This window comes from Felis catus, chromosome D1, assembly GCF_018350175.1.
Source record: "Felis catus isolate Fca126 chromosome D1, F.catus_Fca126_mat1.0, whole genome shotgun sequence".
Classification (NCBI taxonomy): Eukaryota; Metazoa; Chordata; class Mammalia; order Carnivora; family Felidae; genus Felis; species Felis catus.
This window is the reverse complement of record NC_058377.1, coordinates 51,552,421-51,570,607: the sequence shown is the minus strand read 5'-3', so window position 1 is coordinate 51,570,607 and position 18,187 is coordinate 51,552,421. Positions and strand designations below refer to the sequence as shown.

General features: G+C 37.5%; 1 long non-coding RNA gene across 1 annotated transcript; it reads right to left on the bottom strand.

Annotated features, from left to right (window-relative positions):
- Positions 1-9,431: 9,431 nt before the first annotated feature.
- Positions 9,432-15,708, bottom strand: LOC123380234. The gene is made up of 2 exons (XR_006585781.1): positions 10,360-15,708; positions 9,432-10,172 (listed from the first exon to the last, which is right to left on the bottom strand). It is a non-coding gene; the product is annotated as an uncharacterized LOC123380234 (long non-coding RNA).
- Positions 15,709-18,187: the final 2,479 nt, after the last annotated feature.

Here is an 18,187-nt window from a genome sequence, read left to right as displayed (position 1 = left end):
GTCCATGTAATATGCCATAATTGGCTGATATTTCTCTTCTTACATGAGTTAGCACAATCATGAATATGGTGTAGACTTAGAGAGGAAAAATGAGCTAGCATTTATTAAGTATTTACTATATGCCTAGCAACTTACACAGTCATTTAATACTCCTCAATCCTGTAAGTTTTATAACTGTATACATTTTACATATAGGGAAAAAAAGGACTAAAAAAGGCAAGTAATTGCCCAAACCTCACAGTGTGTAGGTGGTGGGGTCTAGAATCAATCCATGCAGGGACACCTACAGTACCTTCTCTCTTAACCAGTAATCTCCCTTCTCTCTTCATTTCAAACCTTGTTTCTACTTGGTTGCCCTCAACAGGTAACATGTTACTGAGGTATCCAAGGTTGTTGGCTAATGCAATCCTTCACAATATTGTACTAGAGACCAGGCCTCTGGGAGCAGCCTGAGGCTCGGGAGGGAGGAAATTCACTGCAGACGAACCTTGGGAACCATCTGAACTCAACTCTCTAATTCCCAAGAAGATAGTTTTATTATAGAAAAGATAAAACAGACTGTTATGCTGACATAAAATTAATTCCACAGTTGTTCTTTACCAATGAATGCATTAGAAGTCTAAAAATAACCATTGTAAATGAAAACAGTTGGTTTATAGAGGAGTGGGATTCTGGAAGTTCCTTGCTTCCTCCCCTCCATTGTTTTTGTTTTGTTTTGTTTTGTTTTTGCTTTCTGTTACTCTTGAAACAATATTATTTATTGTTTGGTTTTCCATCAAAGTTATCATAAATATTAACAACACTAAAGAAATAAGTGTTTCTACTTTGTCCCCCCAAAACTCCAAGATGATAAAATTACTAAGATAAGAGAACGATGGTTAATAGAGTTTTGCTAGAGTCTTAAAATGCAAATAAAGCATGTACATGGGGGGAAAGTAATGCCTTTTTAGTGCACCAAGCAATTTGCATTACAACTTGGAGCAACTCATCTTCTACATAGTCTTGCTTATAAAAACCGAGTACATATATAGCAATGGTAGAGATCTAGTTTTCATTATGAAAACTATAAAAAATAAATGTGTGAATATAAATGATCTATTTGTAACCAGACTTCAGGAGCCCTGAAATAAAAGCCAAGAAGCAAGATGGTGTACAATAATATTGCTTTTGAGCATTGATTTATATGATATTCTGGTGCTGGCAGGAGTTCCTAGTTATTATTGCAGCTTAACAAACATACAGCAAGGAGAATTTGGCAGTCACTGTTCACTTAGAAGAAAGCTCATTTCTTATTTTTACAATACACAGCAGCTGGCAAAGCTATGCTGTCATTTGTACATTCTTCTAACAAATAGTGATGAAGTGCCTACTATGTGTAAGACATTGAACTGAGGGTTGTCATAAGGCAAGGTAATTAGTTGAAAGAATTTCTAGGAGATGTATATGCGTGTTTTATATCTCACCCTCAAATGATCTTCGAAATGCTAAAAAAGACATTCACAAATACTCAGCAGACCTCTTAAACTCTGCTAGTGATGACTGCTATGGTTTTGTACTCCACTCATTCCACTAGTGTAATCCCTATTTCTTGACAATGCCTTTGCTTGACAATCTTCAGGTAAAATTCATCATTCTTTCCTTCATGCCTTTTCATATAATAGTATGTATGCATCCACCATGCATTCAATTGTCCATTACATTTATTTGTGGATATTTCAGTATACTACCATTGGACTATAAAATCTTTGAGGGCATTTCTGTACTCCCAGCACTCAACAAAATACCAGGCTCACAGAGGGTGCTCAATAATATTTTATGTATACATGGTAATTTTGATTAAAGTAAGAACCAGTACAATGAGAGTATGGGGAAGGGAATGAATTGTAAAGAAGCTGAGTGGGGGAAAGGTTTTGAGCTTATCCCCAATGGTAATTATAGTAGGACAGAGAAATCGCTCTCTAAGTAGGAAAAATTACATAAGCTGCTACTGCTCAAAGATGATCTTGGTTCGCTCCTGACAAACATTTACTGAGGGGACAAAAAATGAAGGGAGGGGACTTCTGTACCTAGGTGCACATTATCTTTCTCCTTTCTCAAGAACTGAATGATTCTGACTCACATCCATATCTGATCATTCAACGCACCCTTCAACCTTCTTTTAATGAGTATTCACTATTCCTCACACCACTGGGTCTTTTCCGAATCTGTTTAATTTTCCTGCCTCTGTTTTTTCTCTTTTTGGTCCTACCTAGAAAATCTAATCTCTGCCTTCACATTCATCCCCATCTATATTAATAACCCACAGGTAGAACTCCCCACCTACATCCTTCCCCCTCTTCTGTACTTGCTTATCTCCAGCTGTCTCCATTATCAGTTCCTCTGTGTCACTGCCAGCTTTGACTAAAGATATGAAAAACAGTCACTTATTTTTTTTTATTCTTACCTTTAATTCTTCTTTCACTTCTCTATCACTGTCACTGATTATATTTCTTCCACTGCAAATACTCATAATTTGTATCACATTTGATCCTTAGCTCTCATTTGTATTATCATCTAGGTTTTAATTCCATAATAAATATAAATTGAATTTAGAAACATTACACAAAATCTCTTCTCCATCATTATAGGTTAAGTATATACTAAGCATCTCTGTTTTAAAGATATCATAGTAGACTGCATGTATTGTAATAACCATTATTTACTGAGTTTACATGCTGCTCTGGGCCCTCCGTAAGTTATCCAAAACACATATATGATTCTACACACGCACGCGCGCGCGCGCGCACACACACACACACACACACACACACACACACACACACACAATATTAAAAACCCATGCATGTACTTCCACAATAGGGAAAGGTCCTCTTTCAAATAAGTGAATAAGAAATATACTAGAAAACTATGGACCTGTGAATTTTTACTTTTTTGTTTGGTAGTGTTGTTTTGTTTGTTATTTTCTACAGCAAAATCTCAAAAGTGCTTCACGGTGTCACTACAAAATAGCTTTAGTTATATTCAGAGTATTAGAATGGACTTATTTATCTTAAGAAGCTATTTCCTAGGGGGGGGAAACACAAGTTTAAACCTTTATGATATGTAAGGATAGAGCCACTGACATGTGCATTTGCTTCTTGTTATTTATCTGAGGAGAATAACGCAGTGTGCAGATACTTGTAGGTTCATTAGGATAGTTACGGTGGGGTAAGGATCGACAATTACCATAATTTTTAGTCCGTTTTGTCCTAGAAGACTTACAGACTTAAAAAAAAGAAAAAAAAAAGAAACCTGACACTTTGCCCCCCTTCCAACAGAACTGTTTCCCATACAGCAGTCAGAGGATAAAAAACAGTAACAAAACAGACAAAATAGCACTCTGCACCCTGAGATAAACCACAAATAACAGCATCACCTGATTAATTCTGGTCCCCAAGACAATAAAACCTTGGAGACTTCTCATAAACCTGGACTACCTATAAAACAATTTTATCTCTGATTTTAGCTGTGCTGATGTCTGAATATACGGCATGACCTTTATGAATACGATAATTCTGCGGGAAAGTTTCCGAACATCTATGAGCAGACTAATAGACATTTGGTAAGCTTCATTATTTTGCAGGGTTACCTTTAAATACTTCTGTATTTTATTTGGCCAGTAAGCCATTTGGACTCCCCTGCACCATTCGCAGGTCACCTCTTCCATTCCCTTTCTAAATCTGCTTTGCCTTTCAGACCCTTCTGACAGATTCTAGGCTCTGGAGAAGGCAGCAGGCACACCACGGATATGCCTCTGAAATCTTGCATTCAAGTATCCTTCTCTGACCACAAATTTACAAAAGTTCAGCTTTCCGATTAAGTTCGTCCATGTCTCTGGACCGTCAGTCTTACATAGACATTCAGTCTCTAGAGGCTCATGATCAGGGCTCCGTGTACTTCCTAGTTTTGTTTACCCCCTCCCAAACTATAGCGCCCCCCCCCCGCCTTGTACTTCCCTGTTTTGTTTGTCCCCACCCCACCCCCACGCCCCCATCCCCTCACCCCCTTAGGTGAGCCGGGAAAGCTAAAGCAAGCTGGTATTTCTCTGCTTCCAGGTCAGTTAGACACTGGCAAAATCCTACTGGTTAGGCTCAGATAAAACAGCTTCCCTTGAGGGCAAGCCACCTTAAAACGCACTCCTGGCTTATTTTGAAACAAATGGCTACTGAGTTGCCTGGCCCGCCTCCCCGCCCCCACCTTCTCAGAAGCGGAGGGAGGGGGAAAGACTTCTGTGGAGTCAACACTGGGAGAACCTGGAGGTAAAACTCACCAGAGTCTGGGTTCCCCCATGACTCGGTCCCCTTGCAGTTTTTAAGTCTCAAATCTGTTCTTGCTGCGCCTCCAGCAAATCCCCGATACAGTTCAGGTTTGCTTACCTGGTACTGGTTCCCGCGGGGGGGGGGGGGGGGGGGGGTTCCGGTGTGTATCTTTGCATTGGTCTTGTCTCTCCTTTAGGAGGGGTATCGGTCTGCCCTCGGATTTGCCCTCGGATGGACCTACGAAGACTTGCTGAGTTTCAGTTTGTTCAGTTTTTTTTTTTTTTTTTTTTTTTTTCTCTTCGTGGGCAACGCGAAAGACGACTTTCAGGCTCCAAGCTGGCTTCTCACCCACCCAACCGGAACCGGAACCTGGAAGTCCGCTGTCCAGTCTCTAGTGGCCCCTATATGTGTTTCCCATGCATCTTCTCTTAATTAAGACTTACTGCAATGCAATGCTGTTTCAATCACTCACCAGTATACTGAAACCCCAGTTCTGACTCAGCCCAGCTGGTTGGCTCTCTCCCTCTGGACTACTGAGGATTTTTGAAAAAACTTGCAAGCCCTTCAAGACTTGCTGTGCCTGTCCCGCTCAGTATTTCCTTCAGGTGTACCTGTCTCCATCAATCACTTGAAACGAAGTTGAATTCTTCCTTAGCTCCTTCCATCAAGGGAACTTAGTGATTCTGTCTAAAAACTGTTCTTCCCTGTCTGTTTACGTTCACCATTAATGAAGGCAGTAATTAAGGCATACTTAATTCCTGCTGCTTTCCTTCTGGGCTTTTATTTGCTCTCCCTCGCTTTAGCCTTGATCTCTCCAATCTATTTTCCCGTTTGTGGCTAGATAGATGATTCTAAAATGCAATTTAATTGTGATGTTCTCCTCAAAAATCTCCTTGTTCCTCACTGACTTCAGGATACAGTCCATACTCAATAGGGACTCCTTATGCTTTTCAGAGCCCCTCAGGATGTGGTGTCTTCCCTAGCTCTCCTGCCATGGCTCTTTTCATTTACATTTTTATTTTATTGAACCAAATTGTTCATGACCTCCAATTTCTAGAAGGTACCATGGTCTCACGTCTTAGCAAGTCTGTGTGAGCTGAACTCTCTTATATCTCAAACTAGATACCAATTATTCTAATAAGAATGACCAGTCAAGACTTGACTACTCCCCCGTCCTCCCTTAGAACCTTGCCCTCCTCTTATTATCCAATCCATACTGTCCTAAATTTTATTTGCCTTTATTTTATCTCTTTCTCATGAGAAAAGAAATCTTGTCTCTTATTTATAATTGTATCCTCAGTATCTAGCATAGTGCCAGTCACATAAAATGCAAACAGTGAATATTTATAATGAACTACAAGAGAATGCCATATGGGATTACATAAAACATGAAACTAGGCTCTATCTCACTATTCTTAACCTGCTTGCTGAACTTACATGGTTGTGTTCTTGCTGTAAACTATAGGATGTTATACTCACCAGAAGCTGCAATAGCCAGCTTACAGGCCAAATGATGCCCACAAAAATGTTTGTTTTGGTACTTTCAGTGCTTGAGAGAAAATGGGGCCAATATTTAAAGATCAGATGATTAAATATTTAAATTTTCAATTGATCATTAAAGTCAGAAAACCTAGAAATACAGACTATCAAACAGGCTTTGTGGTCACTCAAATATGGGTATGCATGGATATGTAAGTTTTCATTTACAAACTTATTGTGGTTGGTTAAATTTTTCAACATCTCTAATCTTTAATGAACTTCTCTGTGAAATAGACTTGATGCCTAGAATTATTGTGACTCTCGAGTTAATTAATTAGGTAATATATGCAAAGCATATCTCACATTATCTGGCCTAGGATAAGGATTCAGTCAATAAATTATTGATTATTATTTAATATTATTTAAATTAGCTATGGGCTTCTTGAGAAAAGTTTGAATACACATGTTACTCCTGCTAACTCATGAGTTGGTTCAAACAGCTATTAACTTTAATGAATTTGATATTGTAATGGAAGGCCATAAGCCATTGGGTGGTTCATCCCTTCCATTGTTAAGAGTTTTGCCTCTGTTTCTCTGTATTAGTCACCAGGTCCCCAATACAACTCAGTACAGTTCTCACATCCTTTCTCTCCCAGTATCTTATCAGTTGAGACAGAAAAAAAGTGTCAGTTCCTCTGCCTACCTCTGCCCCCACACTCCTATTCTCCTCAAAGGAAAAATAAATCTGGATTTTCAGAGTTCAAGGCATTAATTGGGTGACCCTCACTACTGGTTGCACCCATTCAAAGACCCTTCTCTTCTAATTCCTTTCTTCCTAGGATCAATAAATTTTAGGAAAACCGAATGAGAGTACACATTGTCATATCTCTTCTCTCATCCTCTCTTCCTTCCTAAGCAGCTGGATAATATGTTAATTGACTAAGAGGCAGGGAAGTGATGTTTCCAGATCTGCTTTCATCTTTCCTTCACTACCTAGTAAACTTGCCTTACAGCTATTGGTCTGATGTACAATCATATCCTAAGCCAGTCTGGCCCTAAGCATGAAGGGCAAACATACTCTTCCTTCCTATCTCTCTCTTTCACTGTTTGGAGCAATGATAGGGATATTATGAACAGGTGTCTCCTCACAATATAGAGGCCCTGAAGTATAGAAAGGTGAATTAGACAGAAAGTTGAAAAGACATACCTAAAATATAAGTCCAGCTTCCATAGGCATTCACAACAAATTATGACACTGAGAAACTAGGTTGCTATATTTAGCAAACCTGGACAGAATTAGTAGTCAGAAGAACAGAAGGAAAAGAACAAGTTCCCTTATTGACTTTGGACCAAGGGCAGCTGTCCTTGTGGAGGTAAATTAGATGCCGAGGGAGAGAGTACACATCTCCCACAGAAGCACTGGTTACAGACTTTTCAAACACTGGTTCTGGAAGAGCTTTATTATCCTAGCTTGTCATTCAACTCTCTATCATGTTTCTAATCTACAGATGCAGACTAGGCTTTCAAGATATATGAAGCAACAAGCCACTGGTACATGAGAATTATGGCCCATGGGCTATTTATACTAGGATAAGGGGAGGTCCCACAGGTTGATTGCTTATTGCATATATTTTTGTTTGTTTGCATTGTTTTCAAAATTTCTCTCACCCCATCACTCTTCCATCTTGTTTCTCAACTAGATCTAAAGGAAATTGTCAGGAGAAAGTAGGGTACAGGCTTAATAGAAATAGAAATTTTTCTGCTACCACTGAAGTATGAAGGTTGAAAAATGTTTGGGGGGGATTAAATAAGAACCATAAACTAGTAGGCAGCAAAGTTTAGGGAGGAACATAGCAAATAACAGATTATTGGACCTTTGAAGGCACAGACTTGGAAATACTTACAGCATATATCAGGGCTTACAGGGTTTTCTGAACAGTCCAATAGAAGCCTACTGTCATTGCAATGGCTGTTCTGAAGATCATACAACGCTGTAGCCTTAGAAATCGCTTATGTATTCAATGACATCTTGGTAAGGTGAAATAACAAAAACAACTAGTTTTTTTTCTTCCTGCATTCTCTATTTTTATTTTGCTAGATATCAGCAGATTTGATAAACATAACAGAAATATTACCTCTGCTTGGGAATATCTTCCTGCAATAGCTACACGTCATATTGAAATTTGTGGTCAAGGGACTGATATAGCTCTATACTTTTGTGATTGTGGAATCACTGAACTTTGGGAAAATGAACACACAAGGAACTAGGGGCTTTAGTTTTCAACATTAGAGTGTTCTTAGGGAAGTAACTAGATATGCCTGTTCTGCGGGAAAAAGACCCATGATGTAGTTACCGAAGACATGCCCCAGGCTGACCAGAAATGTGGGTGCTGTTGGAGGAAATAAGGGAAATGATCAAGGAGAAGAGTTTGAGAATCCAACTACCTCAGGGGTGGGGAATAAGGTGAATTTTATATTTATATTCCTGTGGGTTTTTTTTTCTTTTAACAATTTATTAAAGGAGACGGGATACTTCATAATAAAGCATTGTTACATTTGGGCAGCTGAGGTAAAGTAGTCTGGAGAATATGGGACAACATAATATAACAAGCAGATTTAAAATAAGGAGATGTGACATTTTGGCTTAATTTACAAACTGGCTTTCAAGTTAATTATTGTCCTGACTCTTTTAAGGGACTTCTGAGATATCTGGTTAAACCCTCCATTGCACTACTCAAGGAAAGATGCAGAGGTAGAGATAGGGTTTCCCTGAAACTCCAGTGATCCATCTCTGAGTGATCCATCATAGGAGTGACTACTTAACTGAGCACAAACCAAGTCACATGGGAGGAATTGAGGCAGTAAGGATTGTGTTGTGTGCTGCCTCTTATTCCCTCACTCCCTATTCTTCCCAAGGGGAAGTTTCTAACCTGACACATGAGAGTCCAGCATGTTGACTGGGAGTCATAGGGCCAATGTAGCTTAAAAAGTGATGCATTGGCCCATGGCTGCCTTTGGCTGTCTTCTATTTTCTATACCCATTATGTACCTCATTGATAAGCCAATCCAAGACTTCTCTCAGCATGCGTGCCTAAGGGTGCTAGTCACTGCACCGGGTTCCTAAACCATATAGGTCAAAGATGATAAGATCAGTCATCTTTTCTTTGGTAGGAGAGAAGAGGCCCCACTCAGATCTTAGATTCTAAGTCACAGATTCCTACCCAGCATCCTCAGAGTTTTATAGGGAGTATTAGAAATGAGCCAATGAAGTACCATGTGGGACTCTGTATTCCATGTATGCCTCGCTTCTTTTAGAAACTTTTTTCATAGAGGTTAACTGGCAGGGCAATATTACTTCATCCTAGTTAAACCCCATCAATACCAGAAATACACAATAGACTGTTTACATTCTTTGTACGTTTATTTCCAATGGTCTAAATTCTGCTCTCCTACTTTTCAGCATAGTATTTTACAAAAGTTCCTTCAGAAATGTCTCTGCTGGTAGAGATGATTAACACATAACCCTGGGTCTGAAGGTATAGGCCAAAGCAACCCATCATGGGTTCTCTAAACAGCTCTCTGAAGTTCTGCAAAATAACAATGGCAGCAGCAAAAACAGCAACAATAACAACAGAAATAATAGTTATGCAACTATAGGATATAGCAAGTTTATTTTTAAATTATGTTTTAAGTTAGTTATTACTGATTAAAAGCAATTAAGCAGGGGAGGCAAGGAATCAGGCTTTGTAATACTGCAGCATGGGTTTGAACCCACATTTTCCATTTACTAGCTGTGTGTCCTAGAGCCAGTTATTTACAACACTTTGAGCTTCACTTTCCTCATCAGTAGGAAAGCATGAAAGAAACAAAAAAAACTACTCCATTGGTTTAATATGAAGGTAAAGTTATTATGTATAATATTATAATGTATGCTCAATAGTAGTTATAATTTTTAAAGATATATCCCCCTCTTTTGCACATCATATACATCCAGCCTTCTGTCTTCAGTTGCCAGGAGTATGCCAGCTCTGGTTTGAGAAGCATGAATGTTGGTGATGAGAGCCATTTCTGGAAGATGCATTCTCTCCTCCAGGCCCTACGCTCCACGTGGACATATACCGTGATTTATTTTACATTTGCTTCAAAGAATGAAGCAAAACGGCACTGTCCCAAGTTGCCTTGCCCTAGGGAAATGGATTCACAGTTTGCTTTTGGTTTAACTAATCCTTTCTTCCTCTGGCTGTTCATTTTTGTTTCTCTTTTTAAACATCTTCCAGATTTGTCCATGCCTTCCAGCTATTCCTGCTGTCCAGAACACGGTGATGGATTCTAATATAGCAGCGACAGCTGGAGAGTTTCTCATTTTCCTTTGGGAGAGCCCATTGGTTGGTGAAACTGAAAATGAAGACATTTTTAGGCATTTCCCTAAAGTGTTTCTCTACCATCCTTATGGCTAGTTTGTTTGCTCACACTGCTCTAGCAGTGGTCTGTTAACACAATGATTGCAAAACATCTGGGAGAAATATTTAGATATAAGGGGTTGCAGGAGTAGCTTTTATTGTTATTAATGAAACCAGCTCACCATTTGGCACAATGTCCTATGCCTTCCGAGTGCTGTATAAAGTAATGCCTGATTGCCTGAGATATGCTTTGTCCCCAGGATTCACTGCCAATTAAAATAATAAATAAGCAACACAAGCTATAGAGATTAGAGCGAAGGATAATTGTCCTTCCTTGTCAAATAAATGAGAGGCTGGCTGGGACAAAGAAAAGGAGAACTAGAGAGGTATATATTTTCCTCTCCTGTGGTATCATTTTTATTGTTATTTTATCTACATGACAATGGGTAAAAAGGAAGATTAAGTCACATCGCAGTAATAACAACCAACTGAACTGCCCCCATCCTCATAAGCCAAAGACAGTTTCCTTTCAGCAGTTCTGACTAAAATCCCATCTCAAGTTCCCCCCGTGGCTCCTGTAGGAAGCTTGGATGCAATTACTTCATCCAAGTAACATGGGTAAGGGAAGAGAATGCATTAGCTTCATTCTAATGGGGGAAACCAAGAAAGGCTGAATTAGTTCAGGACATAAGTAAGTAAATACATACATACATACATACATACATACATACATACATACATACAACAAGGATATTCTATCTCAGACTGAGAATAACACAAATGAATTTGTCAATCTAATTATAACGTCAACAACAAATGCTTACTGTGTGCCATTCCCTGTGGTAAGAAATCACATCTATTATCTTATTTAACTTCCTAAAATACTTCTGGTGCTATTATTTCCATAAGGATGAGAGAATTTAATTAATTTGCCTACGATCACAGAAGATTCAGTGACCACTTCCATAAGTCACTTCAAAACAACATCTGATGTCAGTTATTCATTTCATTACTCTTGATGTGACAGATTTTTGGTAAGTGTATGTGTAATAGTTTATAAAGAAAATAATCAGCAGCATTATCTGATAGTGTTAACAATGAATGTCTGCTTTTTATTACCCTGCTTAATTATAAGACTGGAATAACCTTGAATGAATAGGAGTTGGAATTTGAACTAACACATGTAGTTTTGTGTCACACTTTATTGAATTATTTGTTTACATGTTCTCCCTCCCCTCCCTATGACTCACACCTATGCACATTTAACAGTGCTAAACTTAGGACCTAGTTATATTCATCTCAATATGTCTATATTTCCCTTCCTTATTACAAGCTCAAATAAGATCACGTTAAAACAGTTAAAATCAGAAAGGAGCGGAGATGAGAGGGAAGTACTTTTTCTTTGCGAATTTATATTGTACTAACAATTACAGATCTATGTTTTATTTCACATTCATGTTGTGGTTTGGAAGAAGGTAGGATGATCCTAGATATAATAATGATAAGGGAACAAAGTTTCCAAGAAGTTGCATGATTGTAGATCACTTAGTCGATGGTATAACTGGAGTGGGAATCTGTTTTTGCCAACTACTCAGTCATTGCTTTTTCTACAACATAATGTTGAGCATGTGAGTTTTTACCATTATTGGTCTTACATAATTATGGTTAACTTAACTTCCAACTCTGCCCATGAATCAGCAAATCAACCTCAGGACTGGGCGACTGGCAAACTATCTATCCAGAAAGAGCATAGAGGAAGAGAAACAATGTTTTTAGGTCTGTTTCTTTCTGGGCTGTTCAGTTTGAGGCAACTGTAGGGCACACAAAGGGAAATTTTCCATAGGAGCTGAAAAGATGAGTTCAAAATTGAGGAGATAAATTTGTGCAAGAGAGGAAGGTTTGGGAAATGGATTCTAAAGGTGGCAGCTAAAGTCATGGAAGTCACTGAGGTCCCTGGAAGAAAGATTACAGACTGAGAAGAGTGCTAAAGGCTAGCTTTATGAAATTGAGCAGAGCAAGTCTAAAGTGAAGAGCCAGCTAGTGAAGTAAAGAACCAAGACCTACATATACCAGAAGATATGAGAAGAAACAGTTTTAGGAAAGAAGAAACTGGAATATATTAAAGTGATTGAGGATATTTCTATTAGATGTAACAACCAGGAGTTCTGATCTGTCAACTATTTGGATATTTTGAAGTTTTAGGGTTATATCAGAATAGCTTAGGGACACTGAGTTGAGAGAACGTTTGATTTAAGAACATCAATAAAGAAAACTCCAGGGTATACTTCTAAGTAACACTCAATATGAATAGAGAATGACTGATACCATGAAAGAAGATTCCATCTCTATCCTCGCATTCTGACTTATTTTGCTTTATGCATTTATTATCACCTAATATGTTGCTTATGTATCTGTCATCTGCCTCCTCATGGTAGCATATATGGGGCACTTTATTTTGTTACTACAGTATCTTCAGGGTCTAGAACAAGAATTGGTCAAAAACAGCCCACTCCTTATAAGTGTAAATAAAACTGTATTATAACACAAGGCCTGTTCATAGGATGGCTACTTTGGCTGAGTTGAGTCCATATACGAGAGACCATATGCTCACAAACCAAAAATATTTACTATCTGATCCTTTACAGAAACAAGTTTGCCAATCCCTGCTCTAGAATACTACTTGCACATGGTGGGCACTCAATAACTATAAAAGACAAGTAAATGATAGAATTAATAAAGTGAAGGCATTAGTCTCAATTATTTAATGTTTTTGGCCAAACTGACCATTCTGAGCTTTGTTTCCCCATTTGTAAGATGAGATACTAATTATATCTATATGTCAATATAGATATAGATATCTTAAAGGACAAAAGTGAGCATTATAGGAAATATATGTAACTGGCAAATGTACAAATCAAAAAACATAAATACTCATCCCCTTCCCTTTCTCTCCTTGAAATGTTATGTCTATGAAGGTGATTTCACTGGCTCCTTCAGAGCCCTTTCTAATCGCTCCGGTTGGGAGTGTCAGCGATATGAAGCCAACAAAATAATATCGATTCACCCACATAAGATGTCCTCTGGGGGCGCCTGGGGGGCTCAGTGGTTTGAGTACCTCAGACTCTTGAGATGAGCTAAGGTTGTGATCTCACAGTTTGAATGGAGCCCCACATCCAGCTCTGTGCTGACAGTGTGGAGCCTACTTGGGGATTCTCTCTCCCTCTTTCTCTGCCCATCCCCCCCTTTCACTGGCACGTGCGTGTTTCTCTCTCTCTCTCTCTCTCTCTCTCTCTCTCTCTCAAAATAAACAAATATATACATAAAAATATGTCCTCTGTCTTTGGAAATTGTGAGACCTAGATTGCATAATTGTGACAAGGGGTCACTCTAGGAAATCACAAGCCCCCAACTCCCAAGTCATCCCTCTCCTTTAAAGCCTGTACATCAGCAGTAACATTATTTTTATTGTGGCAAAAAAGCAGTAGATGATAGACAGAGACATTTTGGATTGATAAAGACACTTGGAATAATTTTCCAAGGCACTGGCCTTCACCTTTCTAATCATTCCAGAAAAGCCCTTCATTATTCATGGCTTTCTCTGCAGTGTAGTGCCTCATTCAGCGTAGCTGTCAAGACCATTCAGCCTCTTATTTTTTTTGTATTTTTTGTTATTTTTTTCTTATGGTTGTTGGATATCCAATAAAGAAGTTTTATTATTTTTTAAATCCATTTAGCTTTTAAAAAGCACTAATACTGAAAACTATTATAAGCTTTTCTTCTTAAATGTGCACACTCAACCAAGGGACATATTTTCAATTTTATTTTGAAAAGGGACTTGAACATTAAAATTGAAGCCTTTGGAATTGGCAGTTGCTAAGAAGGAGAAAGGAGAAAAGGCAGATATTTCAATTTTCAAAAACATTTTATCAGGTAAAAAAAATACAACAGAGAGAGTATAAGAATAGAAGAAAGTTAGAAAAATAATGCTATGAAAAGCAAGTGTTCAACTCTTTTTCTTTTAGGCCCTAAATACCACTTTATTGTGTGATGCAACATCAGATTACATCATAAATTGCACAATTCTTATCTTCCCTGGATATCAAGTCCTTTCATTAATCAAATATACGGTGAGCTTCTGCATTTTGTGACATAGTATGCAAAGAAATAGGGGCACCACAGAGAATGAAAGACCAGCCCTGACCTCAGGCACACTGTCAATCAGGGGACCCTGACTCAAAAACATATTACATACAAGTACTACCTCTGAAAAGAGAAAAGTCTTCCTACAAAGAAAGAAGACCAACTACAAACAACATGTATAAAACATCATGGGATACATATCACTTATTCATTTGGTTGACAAACATCTTTCCACCATGTGTTAAACACTGTACAAGGGGCCAAGAAGACCACAATACTACCTCAAACAAACATAATAAATATTTCTTAGGAATATGTATGAGCTAGGAATATTTTTCACATTGGACTTTTGTCCCGTTAATGACAAATAAATCCCAATCAAAGTTAAATGAGATGTTAAAGAAGAATGTTTTGCAAACACATTTCAAAGATGATATATTTTATCTACTTGTATTTCATCTAAACTTTTCAACCTTAAATCTTTGAAATTTATGATTAAATTAAAAAGTAATTTGGATCATTCTCCTGTTTTGTTTCTAAATGGTGAATTAAGAATTATTTCAGGGTGCCATTCGCACTTTTCTACAAATAAAAAATTTAGGGGGTGGATAGTCTTAGTTGATGATAAATGAAGAAGAGATTGTGTATATAGTCACTTCTTTTTTCTCTCTTTAACAGTGGCTTTGGCAAGTTGGAGACACCTTGATGCATTTCAAATTTTGATCAAATGACCACAATTTACAAACCTAGTAGATGTTGGCTTACCATGAATTTGCAGAATTAATTTTACTTTTGTGATCATCATTATCTGGTTTTTAATTTGTTTACACAAAGCACAGATGTTACTGACCAGTTTCTTCTGTCAGACTACCTGAGTTCAAATTCTCTTTCTACCTTACTTTGGGACAAAATCTAACCTCTCTGAGCCACAGTTTTTTGTTTTTTTTTTTTCCATCTGTAATATGAGTATAATAGTCCCAACTACCTCCTAGAGTAGTTGTGAAAATCATATGAATTAGTCCATACAAAGTAGGTTGGACATTTTCATGCTTATGTACCATGACTTCAAGGTATTACAGAAAAATCACTGTATATTACATAGAACATGGTGGTACTTTCAACTTTTCAAATTTTTCACATGGTCCTATATAAATCACTAAACATATCAGTATCTCCAGGGGTTTTTTCTTCATTTCTTTATATTGAAAATCCCTACTAAATAGGTTACTGATGGGGAGTGAACTGAATAATGAATGTAAATTAGCATACTCATTGGCCCATTGTAGTACTGAATTCACATTTTTATTTTATTTTTTTTAATTTTTTGATGTTTTTATTTATTTTTGAGACAGAGAGAGACAGAGCATGAACAGGGGAGGGGCAGAGAGAGAGGGAGACACAGAATCTGAAGCAAGTTCCAGGCTCTGAGCTGTCAGCACAGAGCCTGATATGGGGCTCGAACTCACAGACTGTGAGATCACGACCTGAGCTGAAGTCGGACACCCAACCGACCGAGCCACCCAGGTGCCCCTGAATTCACAGTTTTAAAAGATTTAGTCAAATTCATGGAAAAATATAAAATAAATACACCCAAAAAGTGAGTGGCAAAAGGCAGAAAACTCTTATTATAAATACAATAGCAAGGTTTATATTTTTTTCATATACAAAAAGTTCTTAGAAATCAATTAAAAATCCACTAAGATTCCAACAGGTAAATGAGCATAGAACCAAAGAAGGCTAATTGTCAGAAGAGAAAATCCTAATGGCAAATGAATATATTTAAAAAATCAACTTTATCATATAATGAGAAAAGAAATCAGGTCCCCCCTCCCTCCTTATTACAGAGTGCTTCCCATGATGTGGTGGCTCAATCATATAATGCTTCTGGAACTTTTGATTAGTATAACCTAATGAAACCTCTAATTATTGTAACCTTTAAATAGAGGATATTGACAATATTTATCCAGTTACTTAAAAATGATCACAGTCTTGGGCCTAGTAAGTCATACAAAGGAAGGAACCAGAGATGCTGAATAATTGTTATGCATAAAGTTGTTCATGCATACCTTAATTTTTAATAGCAAAAATTATAAAAATTTCAATGTGCAATAAGAGGGGAATTGATTTAAAAAGCAAATAATATTTAATGAGAGAAAATATTTATAATGTTAAATGAAAACAGCAATTTGAGTTCTGTTTCTATATATGTGTTATTGATTATACAACCAGGTTAGTAATGAGCTAGACTCCTTAAGGCTCAATTTGAAAGAGCTTTACTTTTCCCTAATACTACATTCAATTTGCTATGCTAGCTCTCTCTTTTGCACTAGCAGGACAGTATCTTTGCATGGCATGTCACTATTCAGCCATTAGATCACTCTAACTTTCAAGAAATGAGAAGTCTGGTTCACAATGACTGGGGTGGACAAAGCAGTAGAGTGCTTTCTGCTCATATGAAACCCATTCAAGAAATCCTCTTATCTTTCTCATTACAATAAAACTTCAGTCACTTTGTACATAGGTTGGCAATATGTGATGGATGAGCTAGTTTGATTTTCTGGAATGATTTTGGCCACCTCTCAGCAAGTTTGGAGGTAACATATCAAGCATTTCTCAGAACCAGGTGCGTGTTTATCACCTATCATTCTGAGCTGTGTTGTGAATCCAGCTTCTCTCTGTAGAGTATGTGGGCAATTATCACTTACAGTACTCAGCTATGGGACATTTGTTTAAAAAATAAGAAAAAAAAATACCTTCTAACAATCTTTTAACTTTGGAATTATAGATCATTTCTGTTCTCTTCTTGATACTGTATCTTGCAAGTTTTTTAGGCATCTGGCCTTCTATTTATAAGAATGAAACAGTAACTACTAAGTAATTTCATTTTGTTGGTATCAGTGTGTATTATTACATCACCAAAAGTATAATCTACTTGAAGACCATGATCACTTTTATTTTTATACAAATCATAGGCACTGAATAAAATCACTGTTTAGGAAAAAGTCAACAGAGGTAGATAATAGATAACTCAATATAGACCTTTGAGAGGGAAAAAGGAAATCAGAGTTGGGATGGGATTTTACTCACCCAAATAATTATGTGGTATAACTATACCTTTACTCCTACCCCTGCTTGTGCTTCATAGCACTATACAACTGCTACTCACAGTGGGTTAAACTCTATGCTAAATGTGGTATATAAAATTTTCTAGCTTTGTCCCTGATATCTCTAAAACTGGCCATTTCAGACAGAGGCTTGAAGAAGTGGTATATTTTACCAAGTCTACTTAACTACAAAGTTGGCACAACTGGTATTCAAACTGGCTGGATATAACATTGTCTCAGACTAGAGACAAATTTTATTAGAACTGTGGAGCATGGTGTTATCATTATATTCAAAATTCTCACTCTTGCCAAGGTGAAAAATTACCATGCGTATTTGATCCTGCATAATCAAGGTACATAAGATTATTGGTATCTGGCATTTTGGGATAAAGAAAGTAGCTAATGTAAATAGGATATATAATATATATAAAATCTGATACAGTGTAGTATAACATGTTCCCATGCAGAACTTATTTTGTTTTGTAAAGGGAGATTTAATTATTACAGCTTGCAAAGTCCGCCTTTTATTGAAATTAACAAGGTAGAGTGCTGTAGCCACATGCTGAATCCCATGGCTGGCTCGAATCTAACAAGGACCAGTTGCTTCATTCAATTTCTTTCTTCCTCCAAAATGCAATTAACAGACTGTGATTAGTTGAACAAATTCCAAATCGTATTCAAATGAAAGCAATTTACCCTGAGTCTGGGTCCAACAGGTGATCATTTTCAAAGCTCCTGGAAGAATTAGATGGTTTCATCTAATTGT